The following is a 24,503-nucleotide window of genomic DNA, read 5'->3' as shown; positions in this document are numbered from 1 at the left end:
TGAAGATTTTCAATGAACTCCCCAGGAAATTAACTGGCAACTTCAATGAACTTCTCAGGAAACACTTTGCTGTTCAGCTGGAGAAGAAGTGAAGATCCTCTATCTATCTCACTTAAAAGTCTTCAACTGACTGGACTAAATCCAGCTGACTGCATTCTCTCATTGTGGAAGACATGCCCTTTGTTAGCATCATCAGTCACAGCTGCAGCCAATTGACTGATGATTTAATAAACCAGCTTGTTGGTTTATTAACCAGCCACAAACATCATCACAGCAACAGTTAGGCCAGTGGTTGCTTGACCTGACAGCTGGGTACCATCACCTGGTCAAGTTGACACATGAACCTAACCATCACAACATATAAAAACAAAAAGATAAAATGGTTACATTAAGTACAGCCTTTACAGTAATAACACTGAATGTTTACAGATTGGACTCCCTAATGAAAGACATAGATTGGCAGAATGGATATAAAAGTATGATGCAATTATATGTTATCTGCAAAAACTCAACTTAGACACAAAGAAAAAAATGTTTGAAAGTGAAATGTTGGAAAAAGATGTTCCACACAAACATTAACAAAAAAGAGTTACCACTGCTATACTAATATTGGAAAGAATAACTTTAAATGCAAAAGTGTTATAAAATACAGAGAAGGACATTATATATTAACAACAGGGCAAGTCACCAAAAATAAATAACAATCATAAATAGTAATGCACCTAAAAACAGTGCTCCAAAATACATGAGACAAATACTGGCAAAACTGAACTGAGAAATAGATATCTCTCCAACACTCCACCACTCTCATCAGTAGATAGAATGTCTAGAGAGAGGGCCATTATGCAAACAGAAACCTTGAATAATATGATAAAATAACTAGACTAAACAGACATACACAGAACACAGAACTCCAAAACAACAGGATAAGCATTCTTCGCAAGGGCTCATGGATCATATCCCAGAATAGATCACTAGTTGGGTCACAAAAAAGTCTCAATAAACTTAAAAGGTTTGAAATTACACAAACACTTTGTATTAGTTAGGGTTCTCAAGGGAAACAGAACCAACAAGAGAGCTATAAATATAAGATTTTGTAAAAGTGTCTCACACAAATTTGGGATGCACGAGTTCAAATTCCATTGGGCAGGTAGCAAAGTGACAACTCCAACGAAGGTTTTCAATGAACTCCTCAGAAAATGCTTAACTGGCTAGCCAAAGAAGAAGTAAGGGTCCTCTCTCTTTCTCCCTTAAAAGTCTTCAACTGATTGGGTTAAATCCAGCTGATTGAATTCTCTCATTGTGGAAGACATGCCCTTCATTGATGCAATCTGTCACAGGTGCAGAAAATCAACTGATGATTTAATAAACCAGCCTTCTGGTTTATTAACCAGCCACAAATATCCTTGCAGCAATGGTTAGGCTAGTGCTTGCTTGACCAGACACCTGGACACCATCACCTGGCCAAGTTGACACATGAACCTAGCCATCACACACTTTCTTGAACCATACTGGAATGAAGCTGGAAATGAATAACAAGTAAGAACTGGAAAATTCACAACTATATGGAAATGAAATAACACATGCTTACACAATCAAGGGGTCAAAGAAGAAATTGCAAGATACATCAGTAAGTATCCTGAGATGAATGAAAAAGAGACCACAAGATACAAAAACTTATTGGTTGCAGAGAAAGAAGTGTTGAGAGGGAAATTTAGAATTCATAAATGCCTACATTAAAAAAGAAGAAAGATAAAATTGAATACCTAACTGCACACCTGTAGGAACTACAAAAAGATTAGCAAACTACAGATTCTCTGCATACTCACAGAAGCTCCAGCAATGCCACTGCCTGTGAGGTTTTGGTCATGCTGTGCCACTGAGTGTGGATACCAAGCTTAGCCTGGTGAAAGGGCATCACACTTTAAGTGGGAACTCCCAAGTACAAAAATTTTTGTTGAACAAATATGTATTAGATCCAAAGATGACTTTTTTCTTCATGACTCACAAGCCTATAGGTTAAGATGTACAGAAAGTAACTGATAATCTCAGTTTGGAGTAGGTATGAGTGATTTCATTGAAGAATTATCAAGGCCAGTGACAGAGTGATGGAGATGTCTGTGCTCTCTGGTAAAGTAATGTACCTTCCTTGGCTCCAAAAGCAAATAGAAAATGTGATAACTGGAGGCAAAAAGGAGAAATATTTTGCTCAGACAACAAGTGCTTGCTTAGGTTTTATCCAAGAAGCTCTGCTGAAGCACAAATGGGAGCAAGCTGCAGAATACATGCAGTTATTTGCAGATCTTGGAAGATTCAGATACCCACAAAAGGCATGCTGCACCTGAGATTATTTGGAAGCTAGGAAGTGAGATTCCATATTATCATCCCAAAAGCAACACTGAGACTTTCAGTACCTTTGTTGACCAGATGAAAAATATTGGTGTCTTGAATTATTTGAAGATCTCCCTACAACATGCATTATATCTTCTGCATCATGGAATGCTTGAGGATGCAAACAGAAATCTAAGCCAGGCAGAGACATGGAGATATGGTGAAAAGTCATCTTCCCAGGAAATATTTATCAACCTTATCCAGCCCTATAAAGACCTTTTGCAGTATTATACCTGGTCTAAAAAGAAGATGAAATTGTCTAAGCTTGATGAGGATGATTATGCTTATACTGCTGGAACCCAGAATATGCTCAACCACAGTTGGAAGACATCTGTAAATCTTTCTGCATTGATTCAAATTCCTGGAGTTTAGGACCCCTTTGTGAGGAGTTATGTAGAGATGCTGGAATTCTATGGGGATCATGATGGAGCCCGAGAGATACTCACCAATTATGCATATGATGAAATGTTCCCATCAAATCTGAATGCCCATATCTACTTATACAACTTTCTTTTTTTTTAGAAATTACCCTATTATTACAAAGATTCTCACAAAGATGAAAATAGTATCTCAAAAAGGAAACTCAACCTCCACCTGCAGAACTGGGGGAGGGCAGAGAGAGGACAGGCAGTGTGTTTCTTGGCTCACTTGGAGCCAGGCTGCAACAATGGGAAGGTATGAGAAAGGAACCAATCTAAAAATGGCTGATGTTACTTTAAAGAGCCTGAAATGAACAAAGGGTCCCTGAAGGCCCAGCACCCCTTCTAGAATAATAAGGGCACCTTTCCAAAGCCACTATACTAAGCAAGCACTTGGCACTTCAGGATTTTGTTCTGTGCTTAAAGTAGCCCTTCCACCCAGACCTGGTACCCTTTAGGGTTCAAAATTAAATGAGTTGGGGAGGGAGGGGTGGAGGGATGGCAAGACAGCTTCTAGAAGAGTTCACTCAGCAAAGCTACCCTGGGCTTAGGGTCCTTGTTCCTGTCTAGTCCCTAGGAATATTCATCTTTAATATATTTTTATGTAAATATACAGAAATAGCAAATATAAACTCTTGGTTGGGGGAGAAGGGTAGGGGAACTTGGCAAGAAGCCAGAGCTGGAGAGTCTGCTCAGGATAATTTGACATCCTCCTTGACCCCTTTGGCTTCACACTTCTTCTCCTTGGTTTTCTCTTCTTCTGTGATTTCTTTCTTCTCTTCTGGGTCTTTCTCTTTTTTCATCCTCTGTTTTGACTCTCTTGGCTTTTTTGAAGTTGGAAGAGTTCTTGTGGCTGCCCTCTCCCTCCTCATCAGAGTCAGAGAACTCTTCCTCACAGGCAATTCATTTGTCAGTGGAACAGATTGAGATGCACTTTTCAGGGTCCTCTTCATCCTCATTGGCACTCTCCTCCAGGATGGCATCTTCAGGGATCGCCTGCATTTGGACCCCAGGAGCATGGGGCAGCATTCTCAGGTTCTCAGTCACTGCTTGATCTTCTCAAAGTACTCATTAGTGTTCTGGTCGGTCATATTGGAAGCACTGATGTGAAGTTTGAAATCTGGTCCAAAATATTCAAAGTAGTCACAGTATGGAACTCATTTGGGATCTCTGTGTCCAGGGCCACAGCTGGTTCATATGTCCAGCACTGGGCAACATTACAAATGGCATAACCACCTCCTCCCAGCATCAGCATAGGCAGGTTGAAGCTCTTCACAAATTCTACACACCTGGCATGCCCTTTGATGGTCAGATTGAAGCAACGTAACCAATCCCCAGACAGGGAGTCAGAACTGCACTGTAACATGACTGCACTAGGCTGGAACATCTCCATTACTTTGGACATGACCAGCTTGAAAATGGCCTTGTAGGACTCATCATCAATCCCATCTCAGAGCGGGTAGTTAACAGCATAATATTTGCTTTTGCCAGAGCTGATATTCCATAGATCCCCTGTTCCTGGGAAGTACTCTCCATATTTATGAAAGGACACAGTCATGACCTGGTCTATGGTATAGAAGGCCTCTTCCATGCCATCACCATGGTGAATATCAATGTCAATATACAGCACCCTCTGGTGATACTTTAGCAGTTCCAGGATGGCCAAGATGATATCATTGAGGTAATAGAAGCCTGATGCCTCAGACTTCTTTGCATGGTGCAGGTCCCCAGCCCAATTCACAATGATGTCTGTCTGCTGCTTATTAAGTTTCACAGCACTTGCCACAGAACCACCAGTAGATAACTGACAGAACTCAAACAGGCCATCAAATACTGGACAGTCCTCACCAACGTTGAATCTCTGCATCTGCTTGCTGTACTCAGACATGTTATCTGGGCAGATGGAGCACAAGAATTTAATGTAGTCATCACTGTGGTACTTGGTCATCTCCTCAGCATTGGCTTTATGAGGATGATAGATTTCTATCTTCTTGTAGAGACTGTAGCTGAGCAGCAAATTGTGAGTTGTGTGGATTCAATGGGGCTTCATTAAGTGACCTTGTCCATGATAGTAATTTCCAACATGCCCGTCATAGTGGTAACAGACTTTCCTCCTGGTGCCCTGAGTCTGTGCCATCTTGCTCACCTCCCATCCTTCCCATAAGTTGGTCCATCCACAACTTCCTAAAGAAAGAGAAGGCACCAGAAGAGAAACTGATAAGTGTGCTTAAGATTTTGTATCAAATTGTACCATCTCATAAACTGATGTTGGAATTTCATAGATTACTTAGAAAAGGAGAAAAAGAAGATCACCATAAATTGGGGTTGGAAGTATTATTTACGGTCTTAGAATTTGCTGGATGCAACAAGAATATAACTGCTTGGAAATACTTGGGAAAATATCTGAGACAGACCTTAATGGGAAGTCATCTTGCCTGGGTTCAAGAAGAGTGGAATCCCAGGAAAAACTGGTGGCCAAGCTTTCACTTCAGCTATTTTTGGGCAAAAAGTGATTGGAAAGAAGATGAAGCTTTGGCTTGTGAGAAAGCTTTGGTAGCTGCAATACTGTTAGGAAAAGGGATAATAAAATGGTTACTCTAAGTACAGCATATAACCTAGAATTTTCCAGAGAGGATGGATATATATATATAAGGTTGTAGATATTTTTGATATGTTTCAAAACAAGGACATCGTCTTTTTTTTAATTTATTAAATTTTATTTTGAAATAAACTCAATCTTACAGGAACAGTTGCAAAAACAGTACAAACCCCATACATAGAACTCCATCATACCCCGACCCCCCCCCCCGATACCCCGATCCACCACCTTTAACATCCTGTCACACCACCGTTTCTTTCTTTCCCTCCCTCTCTCCTTCCCTCCTTATCTATCATCCATCATCTATTGCTCTGTCGTCTGAACATATGAGAGAAAGCTGCATGTATCTTTGAAGAAACAATATAATTCACATATACCTTTCCCATGGACAAGAACATTCATTTATGCAATTTCATTAAGCGCAGCTAAGAAGTTCAAGAAATTCAACATTGATATAAAGCTTACATTCTGTATTTCCTTTTTTTTTCCTTGTGTCCCATCTGTGTCCCTTTCAGCCTCCTCTCCTCCATCCTCAGATCCCATCCAGGATCATCCTTGGCATTTAATTGTCATCTATTTAGACTTTTTTTTTCAATTGTGGAAACATATATATAGCCTAAATCTTCCCATTCCAACCCCTCCCTAGCATCCCATTATGGGATTAATCACATTTAGAATGTTGCAATGCTATCATCTTCCCACCATCCATTTCTAGAAGTTTCCCTTCACCCCAAACAGAAACCTGATGCTCATTTCTTAACTCCCCATTACCCGTTCCCACACTTTTCAGAAACCCTACTCTACTTTTCATCTCTATGGTCATATTCTCTGATACTTTCTTTGTGTTTACTGTGGGGCTTAAATTTGACATCTTAAATCTATAACAATCTTGTTTGTCTTTGATACCAACTTAACTTCAATATGACACATAAACTATGTTCTTATACTCCATCATTCCCCCAACTTTATGTAGTTCTTGTCAAAAATTACATATTTCACATTGAGTCCAAAACCACTGATTTGTCATTACAGTTTATGTATTTTAGATCCTGTAGGAAGTAAATAGTGGAGTTACAAATCAAAAATACAGTAGTATTGGTATTTATATTTACCATGTGATCTTTACTGGAAATCTTTATTTCTTCATGTAGTTTCAGTCAATTGTTTAGTGTCCCTTCCTTTCAATCTGCTGAAATCCCTTTAGCATTTCTTATAGGACTGATTACTGGTGATGAAGTCCCTCAGCTTTTGATTATCTGGGAATGTTTTCATCTCCCCCTCATTTTTATCCTCCAGGTGTTTGTGAATTCTCCAAGACTCTGATGGTTATTGATTTCTATTTGTATTCCATTGTGGTCAGAGAATGTGCTTTGAACAAATTCATTTTTTTATTGAGGCTTGTTTTTATGTCCCAGCATATGGTCCATTCTGGAGAAAGATCCATGATCACTAGAGAAGAATGTGTGTCCCAGTGACCTGCGGTGTAATATTTTATATATGTCTGTTAAAATTCTCTATATCTCTCTCTCCTATTTTTGTTTCGCTGCCAGTAGGGCTCCCTTTAGTATCTGAAGTAGGGCAGGTCTTTTATTAGAAAAATCTTTCAGCATTTGTCTGTGAAAAATTTAAGCTGTCCCTCAAATTTGAAGGAGAGTTTTGCTGGATAATGTATTCTTGGTTGGAAATTTTTCTCTCTCAGAATTTTAAATATGTCATGCCACTGCCTTCTTGCCTCCATAGTGGCCGCTGAGTAGTCACTACTTAGTCTTATGTTGTTTCCTTTGTATGTGGAGAATTGCTCTTCTCTTGCTGCTTTCAGAACTTGCTCCTTCTCTTCAGTATTTGACAGTCTGATCATAATATGTCTCGGAGTGGGTTTATTTGGATTTATTCTATTTGGAGTTCACTGGGCATATATGCTTTGTGTATTTATATTGTGTAGAAGGTTTGGGAAGTTTTCCCCAATAATTTCTTTGAATACTTTTTCTAGACCTTTACCCTTCTCTTCCCCTTCTGGGACACCAATGAGTCTTAAATTTGGGCGTTTTATTGTATCTATCGTATCCCTGAGATCCATTTCATTTTTTTTTATTTTTTCCCCATTCTTTCTTTTGTTCTTTCATTTTCTGTTCTGTGGTCCTCAAGGAGGCTGAGTTGTTGTTCAGCTTCCTCTAATCTTGTATTATGAGTATCCACTGTCTTTTTAATTTGGCCTACAGTTTTTTAATTTCCATAAGGTCTTCTATTTATTTACCCTTACAATATCTTCTTTATGGTCTTCTAGGGTCTGCTTTATGTCTTTTATATCCTGTGCCATGCTCTTCTTCATGTCCTTTATATCCTGTGCCATGCTGTCATTGCCTGTCTGTAGTTCTTTGATTAATTGTGCAAAGTACTGTATCTCTTCTGATCTTTTGATTTGGGTGTTTAGGTTTGGGTTCTCCATATCATCTGGTTTTATCATAGCTTTAACATTTTCTGTTGTTTTTGTCCCCTTGTCATTTGCTTTACTAGATCTTTAATTTGCCAAAATTGCAGCTTGGTGGCGCACACTCTCTCCAACCAACCAGAAGATGGTGTCCGTGAGTCACCAATTCCCTTCAAGTCAGCTGTCCTCAACCCTGTCTTTGTGGTGTGTGGGGATCTGACCGCCGTGGGGTCCACTCAGTGCATTTAATTTGGGTGTGCTGTTGGTGCCATCCACCCCAAATGAGGGGCATGCATCTGAGTGGTAAGGTAGGAAGGGCAGCTTTAATAATCAAACCTCCCAGGTGTTCCTGGAGATTTAAGGCTGTTCTCTGCCACTGACCCAAAAGTCCTTCATATTGTTGTAGGTTCCCTGGAATTTCTGAGTGGTTCCCCCTTCCCTGATGTGCTCTTCCAGGACCTCTGCTGAGGGAGGGAGGGCAGTACCATGTCACAAATGCACACCAGCTTCCAGGGAAGACCTGGGATGCTGGGCTGTGCAGGGGCATTCCTAGCCCACTTCAAAGATGGTTGAATGGGACATGTTAACTTCCCCCCTTCCACACAGCTCCACCCTCCCAGCTCTGGGACAATCAGCCATGGGTGTATTCAAGGCCACTGACCACGGCTGATATTGTGGTGTGTGGGTGGTGCTGCAGGAAAGACTCCCTGTCACACTGGGTTTCTTGGTGTGGCTCTGTACTATGGGTTTGGCCCCAGGCAGGAGTGCCCCCTCCCACCAGGGAGATGGCTGCAGGTCATGCATTTTTTTCTCCTTTTTAGCCTATAATTCTTGACTGGTGTGAGGAGGTATGGCCATGTTCCCCCAGGCTCTGGGGTCTGGTTCTGAATGGAAAGGGCCCCACCCCTTTCCTCTTGGAGAAGATAGACCCCCTAGGGGGAGGTCATTAGCATTTCAATGGTCTCTCTTTCTCTGCTTGTGCTATCTCCACCCTTCTCTGAGTCACAGCACTGGGAAATGAAAATGGCTGGGGCTTTCTCCACTGAGCCAAAAAAGAAACAGATAGTCCCCTTCAAACCTAGTCCAAGGTGACCCTCCGGCTCTCCAAGGTCAGTCATCACCCAAAGCCTCTGTCTATTTTTGGGGGATTCATACCTGAAGTGAGCAGTTCACACTCACTACTTAAAAACCCAGTTGGAGCTTAGCTGAGCTATATTTGCTTGCTGAGAGAGAGCTTTTCTCTGGCACCATGAGGCTTTGCAGCTTGGGCTATGGGGGAGGGGGTCTCACTACTGGGATCTTCAGGTTTTACTTACAGATTTTATGCTGTGATATTGGGCATTCCTCCCAATTCAGGTTATTGTATGATGAGTGGCAGGACATCAAGTCTTAAGGAAGAAAATTAAGCAGGTGAAGAAATCAGTGAAAAAAATACAATATTGTAAATCCAGGACTCTGATATTGAATTTTAGTTATTTCTTGTTTATAGTGCCTTAAACATAGTAGTATCTCAGTAGATAGTTATTTAATACATTTATTTATTTGGCACTTAAAAAAAGTAGTTCATATGGCTAAAAAGATCACTCTAAAAATATTTTCTTTTACTATCAGTTATAGCTAGAGAAAGTTTCACTGCCTTTGTTTTTTTGTAAATATATATATATTTCTTTTTTCTGTATTATTAAATCTAACATTCATTAGGAATAATTCTTCCAGTAAGTAATTACATTCGTTTCATCAGATAATATAGCTCCACAGCAGTTATTGCTATTTGCAGATAATTTTCCCTATTTTGTAATAAAATATAACTTGTGGTACTATGAAAAAAAAAGATTAGCAAACTAATTCCAAAACAAGCAGAAGGAAAGAAATAACAAAAATTAGAGCAGAAATTAATGAGGTGGAGAATAAAAAACAAATAATAGAGAGAATCAATAAAACCAAAAGCTGGTTCTTTGAGAAGATCAATAAAATTGACAGGCCCTTAGCTAGACTAACAAACACAAAAAGAGAGAAGCTGCAAATAAATAAAATCAGAAACAAGAGGGGGGTGCATTACCATGCACCCTGAAAAAATTAAAAAGGACATAAGTGGTTACTATGAACAACTGTATGCCGACAAGCTAGGCAATTTAGATGAAATTGACAACTTCCTAGAAACATGCAAACAACCAACACTGACTCAAGAAGAGATAGAAGACACCAAGAAACCAATGACAAGTAATGAGATTGAATCTATCATAAAAAATCTATCAGCAAAGAAAACCCTGGACTGGATGGCTCACAGGTGAATTTTACGAAGCATTCTAGGAAGAATAATACCATTCCTGGAGAGAACCTAAGATGGCAGCTAGGTGAGACAGGGCAAAAAACCACCTCCATGAAAAATACTAGATAAAATCCAGAAAGTGACCCAGAACACCAGTTCCAGCAATGCACCAGCTGGACAAGTCTGCTGAATCCACAGGGACCTTGCATTTGGTGAAACTGGGAGTCTGCATTCTCAAATGAGTGAGTAAGCTGGAAGAAAGTCCAGCAGCTGCACTGCAGTGTGGGAAAACCATGGGTTGGCATTTGGAGATGGACTTGTTCTTTAAAAAAGAAAAAACCCAGGAGTGGTTGCAGATATGGCAGTGAGAATCATGCAGTGAAGCACTGCAGGAGCAGGCTGTAGCCAGTGCCTCTGTGTATGGCATGGAGGATAACCCTCCCCACACCTGCTCCTGATTGTCTTGACGCCAGGGGGATAGAGGGGAGCCAAAAGGAGAAAGAAACTGTGCCCCTTGCAGGTATCTCCCCAGCGGGCTGGAGACACTCCTGTCTGGGGACAGAGCCATAGCCCAGAGCCATGCCAAGGGTGTTTCCCACAGTGCCACACACACACCACAATATCAGCCATGGACAGTGGCCTTTCGGGCACACACAGCTAATTGTCCTGGAGCTGGGAAGGCAGAGCTGTGTGAAAAGGGGGAAATTAATGTGCTGCATTCAACCATCTTTATAGCAGGCTGGGAATGCCCCTGCAAAGCCCAACAGCACAGGGCTTCCCTGGAGACAGGCACGCACTTGTGATGTAGCACAGCCTTCCCTCAGCAGAGGTCCTGGAAGAGCACAGCTAGGGAGGGGGACTCGCTCAGAATTCCCAGGGACCCTACACCAGTACCAAGGACTTGTGAGTCAGTTGTAGAGACAATCTGTGGCAAGACTGAAATGAAGGCTTAGACTCTCATAACAGCCTTAAATCTCCAGGAACGCCTAGGAGGTTTGATTATCAAAGCTGCCCTGTCTCCCCAACCACCCAGACACACACCCCACATTCAGGGCAGACAGCACCAACAACACACCCAAACTTAGTGCACCAATTGAACCCCACAAGAAACCACAAAGACAAAGTTGGGAGAACTGACTAGAGGGGAATAGGTGACTCACAGATGCCATCTGCTGGCTAGTTAGAGAAAGTATACACCACCAAGCTGTAGATCTGAAAAATTAGATATCAGTATTATATCCAGAAAGAACCCTATCAAGTAAAGCAAATGCCTAGAGGCCAAAAACAACAGAAAATCTTAAAGCATATGATAAAACCAGACGATATGGAGAACCCAATCACAAACACCCAAATCAAAATATCAGAAAAGCCATAGTACTTGGCACAATTAATCAAAGGCCTAAAATCAAACAATGAAAGCATGGCACAGGACATAAAGTACATGAAGAACAGCATGGCACAGGATATAAAGAACATAAAGAAGACCCTAGAAGAGCATAAAGAAGAAATTGCAAGAGTAAATTAAAAAATAGAAGATCTTATGGAAATAAAAGAAACTGTTGGCCACATTAAAAAGACTCTGGATACTCATAATTCAAGATTAGAGGAAGTTGAACAATGACTCAGTGTCCTTGATGACCACAGAATGGAAAATGAAAGAACAAAAGAAAGAATGGGGAAAAAAATTGAAAAAAATTGAAATAGATCTCAGGGATACCATAGATAAAACAAAAGGTCCAAATTTAAGACTCATTGGTGTCCCAGAAGGGGAAGGCAAGGGTAAAGGTCTTGAAAGAGTATTCAAAGAAATTGTCGGGGAAAACTTCCCAAACCTTCTACACAATATAAATACACAAAGCATATTTGCCCAGTGAACTCCAAATAGAATAAATCCAAATAAACCCACTCCGAGACATATTATGATCAGACTGTCAAATACTGAAGAGAAGGAGCAAGTTCTGAAAGCAGCAAGAGAAAAGCAATTCACCACATACAAAGGAAAAAGCATAAGACTAAGTAGTGACTACTCAGTGGCCACCATGGAGGCAAGAAGGCAGTGGCATGACATATTTAAAATTCTGAGAGAGAAAAATTTCCAACCAAGAATACTTTATCCAGCAAAACTCTCCTTCAAATTTGAGGGACAGCTTAAATTTTTCACAGACAAATGCTGAAAGATTTTTCTAATAAAAGACCTGCCCTACTTCAGATACTAAAGGGAACCCTACCAACAGAGAAACAAAGGAGAGAAAGATATAGAAAAATTTAACAGACATGTATAGTGCATTACATCACAAATCACCAGGACACACATTTTTCTCTAGTGATCACAGATCTTTCTCCAGAATAGACCATATGCTGGGGCATAAAACAAGCCTCAATAAATTAAAAAAAAACAATTGAATATATTCAAAGCACATTCTCTGACCACAATGGAATACAAATAGAAGTCAATAATTTTTGATTGGTAACCCCACTGTTTACTTCCTACAAGTTATAAAATACATAAACTCTAATGACAAATCAGTGGCTTTGGACTCAATATATAATATGTAATTTCTGATAAGAACTACATAAAGGTGGGGGAATGGAGGAGTATAGGAACATAGTTTATGTGTCCTATTGAAGTTAAGTTGGTATCAAAGAAAACCAAGATTGTTATGGATTTAAGATGTTAAATTTAAGCCCCACGGTAAACACAAAGAAATTATCAGAGAACATGACCATAGAGATGAAAAGTAGAGTATGGTTACGAGAAGTGGGAGAAGAGGCAATGGGGAGTTAAGAAATGAGTGTAGGGTTGCTGTTTGGGGTGAAGGGAAATTTCTAGTAATGTGTGTTGGGAAGGTGATAGCATTACAACTTTCTAAATGTGATTAATCCCATAATGGGATGCTAGGGAGGGGTTGGAATGGGAAGATTTAGGCTATATATATGTTTCCACAATTGAGAAAAAAAAAAGGAGAAAAAGGCAATATAAACAGGCAATGACAATTGAATGTCAAAGAAGATCCTGGATAGGATCTGAGGATGGAGAAGAGAAGGCTGAAAGGGGCACAGTTGGGACATAAGGGAAAAGAAAGGAAATATAGAATGTAAGCTTTGTATCAATGTTGAATTTCTTGAACTTCTTAGCTGCACTTAATGGGAATGGATGAAAGAATGTTCTTGTTCATGGGAAATGTATATGTGAATTATATTGTTTGTTCAAGGATCTATGCAGACTGCTCTCATATGTTCAGAAGACAGCAATAGATGACGGGTGATAGGGAGGGAGGGAAAGAAAGAAATGATGATGTGACAGGATGTTAAAGTTGGTGGACTGGGGTATTGGGGGAGGGGGGTTGGGGTATGCTGGAGTTCTGTGCATGGGTTTTGTATTGTTTTTGCAACTGTTCCTGTAACTTTGAATTTATTTCAAAATAAAATTTAAAAAAAAAACCATTCCTGTTAAAACTCGTCCAAAAAATCAAAGAAAGGGGACATTACCTAACTCATTCTGTGAATCCAACATTACCATAATACCAAAACTGGATAAAGATATTCCAAGAAAAGAAAACTTCAGACCACTGCTCTAATGAATATAGATGCAAGAATCTTCAACATAATACTGGCAAATAGGATCCAACATCATATTAAAATAATTATACCTCATGACCAAGTGAGTTTTATCCCAGGTATGCAAGGGTGTCTCAATACATGAAAATAAATTAATGTAATACACCCCATTAGTAAATCAAAAAGGAAAACACAGGATCATCACAACTGATGCAGAAAAGTTATTTCACAAAATTCAGCAACCTTTCATGATAAAAATATTCAAAAAGTAGGAATCAAAGGAAACTTCCTCAACATGATAAGGGGCATAAAAAAACCCACAGCTAACATCATACTCAATGGGAAGAGACTGAAATCTTTCCCTCTAAGATCAGGAAAAAGACAATGATGCTCACTCTATTATTCAACAAGGTGCTAGAAATTCTAGCTAGAGCATATAGAGAAGAAACAAATAAAAGGCATCCAAATTGGAAAGAAGGAAGTACAACTGTAGTTATTTACAGATGACATGATCCTATATTTAAGAAATCCAGAAAAAAAGGTAACAAAACTACTTGAGCTAATAAATGAGTTCAGCAAAGTGGTAGGATACAAAAATAACATGCAAAAGTCAATGGTGTTTCTATAGAGTAATAATGAGCTACCCAAGGGGGTGATCAAAAAAATTTCATTTACAGTAGCAACTAAAATAATCAAATATGTAGTAAACTTAACCAAGTATTTAAAGGACTTGCGGAGGCGGGGCAAGATGGCAGACTGGTGAGCTGTAAGTTTTAGTTACTCCTCCAGGAATGTAGGTAAAAAGCCAGGAACTGCGTGGACTGGACACCACAGAGCAATCTGTCTTTGGGCATACTTCATACAACACTCATGAAAACGTGGAACTGCTGAGATCAGCGAAATCTGTAAGTTTTTGCGGCCAGGGGACCCGCGCCCCTCCCTGCCAGGCTCAGTCCTGGGGGAGGAGGGGCTGTCAGCTCCGGGAAGGAGAAGGGAGAACTGCAGTGGCTGCTCTTATCGGAAACTCATTCTACTGATTCAAACTCCAACCATAGATAGACTGAGACCAGACACCAGAGACTCTGAGAGCAGCCAGCCCAGCAGAGAGGAGACAGGCATAGAAAAAAAACAACACGAAAAACTCCAAAATAAAAGCAGAGGATTTTTGGAGTTCTGGTGAACACAGAAAGGGGAAGGGCGGAGCTCAGGCCTTGAGGCGCATATGCAAATCCCAAAGAAAAGCTGATCTCTCTGCCCTGTGGACCTTTCCTTAATGGCCCTGGTTGCTTTGTCTATTAGCATTTCAATAACCCATTAGATCTCTGAGGAGGGCCGTTTTTTTTTTTTTTTTTTTTTTTAAATCCTTTTTTCTTTTTCTAAAACAATTACTCTAGGAAGCCCAATACAGAAAGCTTCAAAGAATTGCAATTTGGGCATGTCAAGTCAAGAGCAGAACTAAGAGAGCTCTGAGACAAAAGGCAATAATCCAGTGGCTGAGAAAATTCACTAAACAACACAACTTCCCAAGAAAAGGGGGGTGTCTGCTCACAGCCACCATCCTGGTGGACAGGAAACACTCCTGCCCATCGCCAGCCCCATAGCCCAGAGCTGCCCCAGACAACCCAGTGTGACGGAAGTGCTTCAAATAACAGGCACACACCACAAAACTGGGCGTGGACATTAGCCTTCCCTGCAACCTCAGCTGAATGTCCCAGAGCTGGGAAGGTGGAGCAGTGTGAATTAACAAAGCCCCATTCAGCCATCATTTGAGCAGACTGGGAGCCTCCCTACACAGCCCAGCAGCCCAGAACTGCCCTGGGGGGACGGCACTCACCTGTGACATAGCACAGTCATCCCTCAACAGAGGACCCGGGGTGCACAGCCTGGAAGAGGGGCCCACTTGCAAGTCTCAGGAGCCATACACCAATACCAAAGACTTGTGGGTCAGTGGCAGAGACAAACTGTGGCAGGACTGAACTGAAGGATTAGACTATTGCAGCAGCTTTAAAACTCTAGGATCATCAGGGAGATTTGATTGTTAGGGCGACCCCCCCTCCCCGACTGCCCAGAAACACACCCCACATACAGGGCAGGCAACACCAACTACACACGCAATCTTGGTACACCAATAGGGCCCCACAAGACTCACTCCCCCACTCACCAAAAAGGCTAAGCAGGGGAGAACTGGCTTGTGGAGAACAGGTGGCTCGTGGACGCCACCTGCTGGTTAGTTAGAGAAAGTGTACTCCACGAAGCTGTAGATCTGATAAATTAGAGATAAGGACTTCAATAGGTCTACAAACCCTAAAAGAACCCTATCAAGTTCAGCAAATGCCACGAGGCCAAAAACAACAGAAAATTATAAAGCATATGAAAAAACCAGACGATATGGATAACCCAAGCCCAAGCACCCAAATCAAAAGACCAGAAGAGACACAGCACCTAGAGTAGCTACTCAAAGAACTAAAGATGAACCATGAGACCATAGTACGGGATATGAAGGAAATCAAGAAGACCCTAGAAGAGCATAAAGAAGACATTGCAAGACTAAATAAAAAAATGGATGATCTTATGGAAATTAAAGAAACTGTTGACCAAATTAAAAAGATTCTGGACACACATAGTACAAGACTAGAGGAAGTTGAACAACGAATCAGTGACCTGGAAGATGACAGAATGGAAAATGAAAGCATAAAAGAAAGAATGGGGAAAAAAATTGAAAAAATCGAAATGGACCTCAGGGATATGATAGATAATATGAAACGTCCGAATATAAGACTCATTGGTGTCCCAGAAGGGGAAGAAAAGGGTAAAGGTCTAGGAAGAGTATTCAAAGAAATTGTTGGGGAAAACTTCCCAAATCTTCTAAACAACATAAATACACAAATCATAAATGCTCAGCGAACTCCAAATAGAATAAATCCAAATAAACCCACTCCGAGACATATACTGATCACACTGTCAAACACAGAAGAGAAGGAGCAAGTTCTGAAAGCAGCAAGAGAAAAGCAATTCACCACATACAGAGGAAACAGCATAAGACTAAGTAGTGACTACTCAGCAGCCACCATGGAGGCAAGAAGGCAGTGGCACGATATATTTAAAATTCTGAGTGAGAAAAATTTCCAGCCAAGAATACTTTATCCAGCAAAGCTCTCCTTCAAATTTGAGGGAGAGCTTAAATTTTTCACAGACAAACAAATGCTGAGAGAATTTGCTAACAAGAGACCTGCCCTACTGGAGATACTCAAGGGAGCCCTACAGACAGAGAAACAAAGACAGGACAGAGAGACTTGGAGAAAGGTTCAGTACTAAAGAGATTCGGTATGGGTACAATAAAGGATATTAATAGAGAGAGGGAAAAATATGGCAAACATAAACCAAAGGATAAGATGGCCGATTCAAGAAATGCCTTCACGGTTTTAACGTTGAATGTAAATGGATTAAACTCCCCAATTAAAAGATATAGATTCGCAGAATGGATCAAAGAAAATGAACCATCAATATGTTGCATACAAGAGACTCATCTTAGACACAGGGACACAAAGAAACTGAAAGTGAAAGGATGGAAAAAATATTTCATGCAAGCTACAGCCAAAAGAAAGCAGGTGTAGCAATATTAATCTCAGATAAAATAGACTTCAAATGCAGGGATGTTTTGAGAGGCAAAGAAGGCCACTACATACAAATAAAAGGGGCAATTCAGCAAGAAGAAATAACAATCGTAAATGTCTATGCACCCAATCAAGGTGCCACAAAATACATGAGAGAAACACTGGCAAAACTAAAGGAAGCAATTGATGTTTCCACAATAATTGTGGGAGACTTCAACACATCACTCTCTCCTATAGATAGATCAACCAGACAGAAGACCAATAAGGAAATTGAAAACCTAAACAATCTGATAAATGAATTAGATTTAACAGACATATACAGGACATTACATCCCAAATCACCAGGATACACATACTTTTCTAGTGCTCATGGAACTTTCTCCAGAATAGATCATACTCAAGAAAAAGATACCATTTTCAATAGCAACTAAAAAAATCAAGTACCTAGGAATAAACTTAACCAAAGATGTAAAAGACCTATACAAAGAAAACTACATAACTCTACTAAAAGAAATAGAAGGGGACCTTAAAAGATGGAAAAATATTCCATGTTCATGGATAGGAAGGCTAAATGTCATTAAGATGTCAATTCTACCCAAACTCATCTACAGATTCAATGCAATCCCAATCAAAATTCCAACAACCTACTTTGCAGACTTGGAAAAGCTAGTTATCAAATTTATTTGGAAAGGGAAGATGCCTCGAATTGCTAAAGACACTCTAAAAAAGAAAAACGAAGTGGGAGGACTTACACTCCCTGACTTTGAAACTTATTATAAAGCCACAGTTGCCAAAACAGCATGGTACTGGCACAAAGATAGACATATAGATCAATGGAATCGAATTGAGAATTCAGATAGACCCTCAGATCTATGGCCGACTGATCTTTGATAAGGCCCCCAAAGTCACCGAACTGAGCCATAATGGTCTTTTCAACAAATGGGGCTGGGAGAGTTGGATATCCATATCCAAAAGAATGAAAGAGGACCCCTACCTCACCCCCTACACAAAAATTAACTCAAAATGGACCAAAGATCTCAATATAAAAGAAAGTACCATAAAACTCCTAGAAGATAATGTAGGAAAACATCTTCAAGACCTTGTATTAGGAGGCCACTTCCTAGACTTTACACCCAAAGCACAAGCAACAAAAGAGAAAATAGATAAATGGGAACTCCTCAAGCTTAGAAGTTTCTGCACCTCAAAGGAATTTCTCAAAAAGGTAAAGAGGCAGCCAACTCAATGGGAAAAATTTTTGGAAACCATGTATCTGACAAAAGACTGATATCTTGCATATACAAAGAAATCCTACAACTCAATGACAATAGTACAGACAGCCCAATTATAAAATGGGCAAAAGATATGAAAAGACAGTTCTCTGAAGAGGAAATACAAATGGCCAAGAAACACATGAAAAAATGTTCAGCTTCACTAGCTATTAGAGAGATGCAAATTAAGACCACAATGAGATACCATCTAACACCGGTTAGAATGGCTGCCATTAAACAAACAGGAAACTACAAATGCTGGAGGGGATGTGGAGAAATTGGAACTCTTATTCATTGTTGGTGGGACTGTATAATGGTTCAGCCACTCTGGAAGTCAGTCTGGCAGTTCCTTAGAAAACTAGATATAGAGCTACCATTCGATCCAGCGATTGCACTTCTTGGTATATACCCGGAAGATCGGAAAGCAGTGACACGAACAGATATCTGCACGCCAATGTTCATAGAAGCATTATTCACAATTGCCAAGAGATGGAAACAACCCAAATGTCCTTCAACAGATGAGTGGATAAATAAAATGTGGTATATACACACGATGGAATACTACGCGGCAGTAAGAAGGAACGATCTCGTGAAACATATGACAACATGGATGAACCTTGAAGACATAATGCTGAGCGAAATAAGCCAGGCACAAAAAGAGAAATATTATATGCTACCACTAATGTGAACTTTGAAAAATGTAAAACAAATGGTTTATAATGTAGAATGTAGGGGAACTAGCAGTAGAGAGCAATTAAGGAAGGGGGAACAATAATCCAAGAAGAACAGATAAGCTATTTAACGTTCTGGGGATGCCCAGAAATGACTATGGTCTGTTAATTTCTGATGGATGTAGTAGGAACAAGTTCACTGAAATGTTGCTATATTATGTAACTTTCTTGGGGTAAAGTAGGAACATGTTGGAAGTTAAGCAGTTATCTTAGGTTAGTTGTCTTTTTCTTACTCCCTTGTTATGGTCTCTTTGAAATGTTCTTTTATTGTATGTTTGTTTTCTTTTTAACTTTTTTTTTCATACAGTTGATTTAAAAAAGAAGGGAAAGTTAAAAAAAAAAAAAAAGAAAAAAGACAAACAAGGAAAAAAAAAAGATGTAGTGCCCCCTTGAGGAGCCTGTGGAGAATGCAGGGGTATTCGCCTACCCCACCTCCATGGTTGCTAACATGACCACAGACATAGGGGACTGGTGGTTTGATGGGTTGAGCCCTCTACCATAAGTTTTACCCTTGGGAAGACGGTTGCTGCAAAGGAGAGGCTAGGCCTCCCTATATTTGTGCCTAAGAGTCTCCTCCTGAATGCCTCTTTGTTGCTCAGATGTGGCCCTCTCTCTCTGGCTAAGCCAACTTGAAAGGTGAAATCACTGCCCTCCCCCCTACGTGGGACCAGACACCCAGCGGAGTGAATCTCCCTGGCAACGTGGAATATGACTCCCGGAGAGGAATGTAGACCCGGCATCGTGGGATGGAGAACATCTTCTTGACCAAAAGGGGGATGTGAAAGGAAATGAAATAAGCTTCAGTGGCAGAGAGATTCCAAAACGAGCCGAGAGATCACTCTGGTGGGCACTCTTACGCACACTTTAGACAACCTTTTTTAGGTTCTAAAGAATTGGGGTAGCTGGTGGTGGATACCTGAAACTATTAAACTACAACCCAGAACCCATGAATCTCGAAGACAGTTGTATAAAAATGTAGCTTATGAGGGGTGACAATGGGATTGGGAATGCCATAAGGACCAAACTCCACTTTGTCTAGTTTATGGATGGATGTGTAGAAAAGTAGGGGAAGGAAACAAACAGACAAAGGTACCCAGTGTTCTTTTTTACTTCAATTGCTCTTTTTCACTCTAATTATTATTCTTGTTATTTTTGTGTGTGTGCTAATGAAGGTGTCAGGTATTGATTTAGGTGATGAATGTACAACTATGTAATGGTACTGTAAACAATCGAAAGTACAATTTGTTTTGTATGACTGAGTGGTATGTGAATATATCTCAGTAAAATGATGATTAAAAAAAATATATATATATTAAGGTCTTACAGACCTCCAGTTAGCAGAATACCTCATGCATACTGAGCACCTAATAAGTATGTACTGAATTAATTAATTAATGGAAGATGTGAGCTCCTATTTTCTGTCTGAGGAACATGAAATAAGGGAAAGTGAACTGAACTTAGAATGAAGAGGACTTGATTTGAGACTCTGAGAAATAACCACCTGTGCTGGTTTGGATGTATTATGTCCCCCAAAACACCTTGTTCTTTGATGCAATCTTGTGGGGGCAGATGTATTAGTGTTGATTAGACTGGAATTCTTTGATTGAGTGTTTCCACGGAGATGTGACTCAATCAACTGTCAGTGAAATATTTGATTGGATAATTTCCATGGAGGTGTTACCCTGCCCATTCAAGGTGGGTGCTAATTGGATCACTGCAGTTGTATAAAGGAGTTCACACACAGAAGGCCTCAGGGCAACTTAGAGTGACATTTTGGAGGAGCTGCAGCTTACAGAGAATGCAATCCAGGAGCAAGCAAATGCCTAGAGAGAAACATTGTGGGAGAAAGCCGATTTGAAACCAGAACCCCAGAACAGATGACAGCCACGTGCCTTTCTAGCTAACAGAGGTTTTCTGGATGCCAATGGTCTTTCTCCTATTGTTGATTCCTTACCTTGAACACTTTATGGCCTTAAGACTGTAACTCTGTAACCAAATAAACCCCCTTTTATAAAAGCCAAAAAAAAAAAATAAATAAATAAAGGACTTGCATACAGAAAAGTACAAACTATTGCTGAAAGAAATCAAAGAAGACCTGAATAAATGTAGGGTCATTCCATATTCATGAATCACAAGGCTAAATGCTGTTAAGATGTCAATACCATCCAAATTTATCTGCAGATTCAATGCAATACCAATCTAAATTCCAACAGGCAATTTTGCAGATTTGGAAAAGCTAATAATCAATTTTATTTGGAAGGGTAAGGAGTCATGAATAACTAAAAGCATCTTGAAAAAGAAGAAAGTGGGAGGTATCAGACTTCCTGACCTTAAAGAATATTCTAAAGCTATAATGGTCAAAACAGCATGGTACTGGCATAAAGATAGACATATTGATCAATGCAATAGAATTGAAAGCTTAGAAATAGATCCTCATATCTCTGGTTAATTGATTTTTGACAAGGCTCTCAAGCCCACTCAACCAGGACAGACATCTCTTCAATAAATGATGTTGGAAGAACTGGATTCCCATAACCAAAAGAAGGAAAGAGGACCCCTACCTCATGCCCTACACAAAAATTAACTCAAAAGGGATTAAAGACCTAAATATAAGAAACAATACCATAAAATTCCTAGAAGAATTTACAGGGAAACATCTCCAAGATCTAGTGATAGGTGGTAGTCTCTTAGACTTTACACCCTAAGCTCAAGCAATGAAAGAAAAATAGATAAATGGGAGCTCCTCAAAATCAAATATTTCAGTGCTTCAAAGGACTTTGCCAAAGGGTGAAAAGGCAACTGACTCAATGGGAGAAAATGTTTGGATATCACATATATGATAAGAGTCTGATATCCAGAATACATAATGAAATCCTACAACTAAACAATAAAAAGACAATGCAATTAAAACCTGGGAAAAGGGCATGCATAAATATTTTTCTGAAGAGGAAATAGAGATGGCTAAAAAGTACATGAAAAGATGCTCAGCTTTACTAGCTATTAGGGTAATGCAAATCAAAACCACCATGAGATATCATTTCACACCTATAAGAATGGCCACTATTAAACAAACAGGACACTACAAGTGTTGGAGAGGATGTGGAGAAATTGAAATTATTCACTGCTAAAATGGTACAACCATGTGGAGGACAGTTTGGTGGTTCCTCAGGAAGGTAATATAGAGTTGCCTTACGACTCAACAATCCTGCTACTCAGTATATACCCAGAAGTTCCGAAAGCAGGGACACAAATGGACATTGGCACACCAATGTTCAGAGCAGCATTATCCAGAGTTGCAAAAAGTTGGAAACAACCAAAGTGATCTTCAACATTTGAAAGGATAAACAATATGTGATATATACATAAGGTGGAATATTATTCAATGGTAAGAAGGAATGGAATTCTGAAGCATGTGACAACATGGATGAACCTTGAGGACATTATGCTAAGCGAAATAAGTCAGACACAAAAGGACAAATATTGTATGAATCCTCTGATATGAACTAATTATAACATGTAAACTCATAGACATAAAATATAGAATATAGATTACCAGGATATAGAATGAGGCTAAAGTATGGAGATCTGTTGCTGAATATGTGCAGAATGTTTAATGAGGTTGAACTTAAACATTTGGAAATGTTCAGAGGTGATGGTAGCATGTTAATGTCAGAATAATTAACAGTGTTAAATGGTGTGTGAATGTCATGGAAAGGGGAAATTTAGAGTCATGTATGTCACCAGAAGGAAAGTTGGAGATTACAACATGGGAATTTACAAGATTACAGCACAGTATACAAGATTACAAGATAACAACACAGTGAATCTTGTGATGGACAATGTCCATGATTAACTGTACAAATATAAAAAGGTATTTCATGAACTAGGACAAATGTATGACACTATCACAAGGAGTTAATAGTAGAGGGAGTTATGAGGGAAATGTGCCTATTGCAAACTGTGGACAACAGTTAACAGTAATATTTTAATACTCTTTTACTAACATTAACAAATTTACTACCCCAATACAATAGGTCAATAAAAAGAGGGGATAAGGGGTATGGGAAGATTTGGATTTTCTTTTTTATTTTTATTTCTCTTCTGGAGTAATGAAAATGCTCTAAAATTGATCATTGGGTTGTATGCACAACAATGTGATGATACTGTGTGCCAGTGATTGTATACTTTGTATTGTTTGTATGGTGTGTGATTATATCTCAGTAAAACTGCATTACAAGAAATAAAATGAATAGATTAACTTAAAATGTTAAAAAATAATAGACTTCATATGAATATAATCAAGTATAAGGACAGAAATTGTGATGAAGGGGTAAAGTCATCAAGAAGACAGTGACAATCTTAAGGGTGTATACACTTAACAATAAAGCTTCCAAATACATAAATTAAAAATGAATAAAAATGAAAAGAGAAACAGATATATCCATAATTGTAATTGGAGGCTTCAACCCTTCCCTTACAGTAACCAAATATAACAAATAAAAAATAATTAAAAATATAGAAGACCTGAACAACACTGTCATAGTCTCTCAGTTGCCATCACAAATAACAGAAAATGGGTTGGCTTAAGCAATGGGAATTTATTGGATAGAAGATGTCCATATTGAGGCATCAGCAATGCAATGCTTTCTAACCCAAAACTGTGGCATTCTAGTCTTAGTTGCCATGAGACTTGGGTCCTTGGCTTTTCTGTCTCATGGCAATCCCCATAGCAAGGAACTTCTCTTAGAAGTTCCATTGACTTCAAGCTTTCATTTCTCCTGATGGCTTTCTCTCCATGGGCTTCTCTATAAGGCCTCCAGAAATAGGATTAAGGCTCATCTTGACACAGTTTGCCACACCTTAACTAAAATAAATTCTTCAAAAGGTCCTATTTACAGTGGGTTCAAACTCACAGGAATAGATTAAAACTAAGAATATGTCTTTCTGTGAAACATCATTCAATTTACAACAAGCATCACCTCCATCAAACAACAGAATAAACATCCTCTGCAAGTGCACATGAACCATTTACCATGATAGACCACATTCTGGGCAACAAAACAACCCTTAACAAATTTAAACTAAGGTAATACAAAATATTTTCTCTGACTGCAAAAGGTTAAATAGATTTCAACACAGATATTTCTAGAAGATCCAAGAATATTTGGAAAATAAGAAAATATACTTCTAAATAGCTTGGGCCAAGATAAATTAGAAAACATTTTC

At 39.4% G+C, this 24,503-nt stretch overlaps 2 pseudogenes; one reads left to right on the top strand and one right to left on the bottom strand.

The window, feature by feature from the left end:
• Window positions 1–2,064: 2,064 nt before the first annotated feature.
• Window positions 2,065–9,296, top strand: LOC119523114 (annotated as a pseudogene).
• On the bottom strand, window positions 3,503–4,947 carry LOC119523113 (annotated as a pseudogene).
• Window positions 9,297–24,503: the final 15,207 nt, after the last annotated feature.

The sequence above is a fragment of the Choloepus didactylus genome, chromosome X (genome assembly GCF_015220235.1).
Source record: "Choloepus didactylus isolate mChoDid1 chromosome X, mChoDid1.pri, whole genome shotgun sequence".
Classification (NCBI taxonomy): domain Eukaryota; kingdom Metazoa; phylum Chordata; class Mammalia; order Pilosa; family Megalonychidae; genus Choloepus; species Choloepus didactylus.
The sequence above is the reverse complement of the archived record's forward strand: the minus strand, read 5'-3'. Positions and strand labels throughout refer to the sequence as shown.